The sequence below is a fragment of the Nannospalax galili genome, unplaced genomic scaffold (assembly GCF_000622305.1).
Source record: "Nannospalax galili isolate Female #2095 unplaced genomic scaffold, S.galili_v1.0 scaffold1009, whole genome shotgun sequence".
In the NCBI taxonomy this organism is placed as follows: Eukaryota; Metazoa; Chordata; class Mammalia; order Rodentia; family Spalacidae; genus Nannospalax; species Nannospalax galili.
In genome coordinates, this window is record NW_008360054.1 from 1,020,944 (window position 1) to 1,023,228 (window position 2,285).

Sequence of the window (2,285 nt, forward strand, 5' to 3'; positions counted from 1 at the left end):
ACGGCTCAGGGTGACAACATCACAGCAGACAGTAGCAGGGATAACAGAGTATAAGGGCTTTAGTAGGGGGAGGGAGGCTATGGGCAAGTGCCATATGGGAAGTGGGTGTACAGTTGAATCATACACAAAAAAGTCAACAAATTTGAAACGACGGGTTATATTAGAGGAAAAAGCATAAAAATTTACATCATGTTAATTAGTAGAGGTGATAAACATTACCATTGAAATCTACCTGATGACTTTATATCCATGTTCAGGTGCCAAGGATTTCAGAAAGTAACTGACTGTGACTAGTAATAATTAGATATATAGAGATTAGAGATGCATGTGCAAACATCTAAGTGTATTAAAATGCAATAAAGTGTGTGTGAAACAGTATATTTTAATATTGAAATGAAGATTTTTTTTAATGGTTAAAATCCCATCCAATTTTATGTCTTATAGGGCTTATTGTACTGAGTACAATATTGTATAACTGTATTAATTCAGCTGTAAACCTAAAAATTTACAGCCAATTTTGAAAGAGATGCACCTTAGCTCTGGAAAGTTTTATTGAATATGTCAATGATGTTGTAATGAAATGCTTCTTTTAATTATGTGGATATCAAATAAATAATTTTTAAAAGTCATAAAGGAAAACCAATCAGAATTAAAGTTGATTTTTCAATGCTAACTATGAAAGCCAGAGTAGCCTTGAACAATTCATTCCAAGTTCTAAATGAATATAGATGCCAGACCAGAATACTTTGCCCAGTCTATTATAGTTGAAGGGGAAAGAAAAATGTTCTATGACAAAAATAGGGTAAAAGAATTCATGTCCCCCAAGGCAGATCTACAGAAAATCATTGAAATAAAACAAAGCATTGAAGAAAGTAATTACTGTTCTTAAGAGGCAATAGAAAGAAAATAAATAAAGGCAGAATTATGGAAGCAAAAATAGAAGCAAGAACACAAACAGAAATTAAAATGAGACAGCAAGAAATATGTCTTTCAATAATAACTTTAAATATTAGTGGATCAACTCCCCAGTGAAAGGACACAGGCTAGTTCAATGAATTAAGAAATAAAGGCAGATGCAGGCAGATCTTTGTGAGTTCGAGGCCAGCCTGGTCTACATAGTGAGTTCCAGGACAGCTGGGGCTACAAGGAAACCCCGTCTCAAAAAAAAAAAAAAAAAAAAAGGAAATAAAATCCATATTTGTTGTCTGAAAGAAACCCTTCTCATGTTCAAGGATAAGACACTATCTTAGGGTAGACAGATAAAAAAAAATGGTAATAAGAAGCAAGCAGGTGTTTCAATCCTAATATCTGACAAGATGGAATTCAAATTAAAATTAGAAGAGATAAAGAAGATATCTTCATTCTAATCAGTGGAGCAATTGACTAAGAAGACATTACAATCATGAACTTATATGCACCAAACTCTGGTGCACCCAATTTCATGAAAACAGTACTACAGGACTTTAAGACACAGATTAAATATCGTATATCAAATGGAGTTAACAGGAAGCATATATTAAATATTCCACCCAACCACCAAAGAATATACTCAGCAGCCCATGGAAGCTTTCTAAATTGACCACATACGGGGCACAAAACAAACCTAAATATATACAAAAAAACTGAAGTAATTCCATGCATTTCATCATATCACAATGCAATAAAGTTTAAAATCAACAGAAAAAGATCTAGTAACTACACAAACTCATATAGATTAAACAACACACTTCTGAATGATAAATGGATTAAAGAAAAAATTAAAATAGAGGACTGCACTACTATCCTCAGGCCTCTTGGGGTAAGTCTATAGCGCAGCTCTCCGTGCCGGGACTCCCTAAGCCTCATTCACCCTTCCACCCCACCCACCACCCCCCTGCCCCTCAGCCTGCCGTTCTATACTCTAGTTTGGACCCTGTGCCATTCCTAGTCTTGGGGCCCCAGACACCTGGGGAACCAATACTGTTTCCTGATCCTTCTCACACAGAGCAACTCAGTCCCTTTTCTTGGGCTCCAGGAGCACCGCTTCTGGTCCTGACCCCGCCCTCACCTCTCTCTGCTTCCCTGGGCCTGCAACACCGGCTAACTCTCCTAGCCTGCACTACTATCCTCAGGCCTCTTGGGGTAAGTCTATAGCGCAGCTCTCCGCGCCGGGACTCCCTAAGCCTCATTCACCCTTCCACCCCACCCACCACCCCCCTGCCCCCCCGCCCGCCATTCTATACTCTAGCTTGGACCCTGTGCCATTCCTAGTCTTGGGGCCCCAGACACCTGGGGAACCAATACTG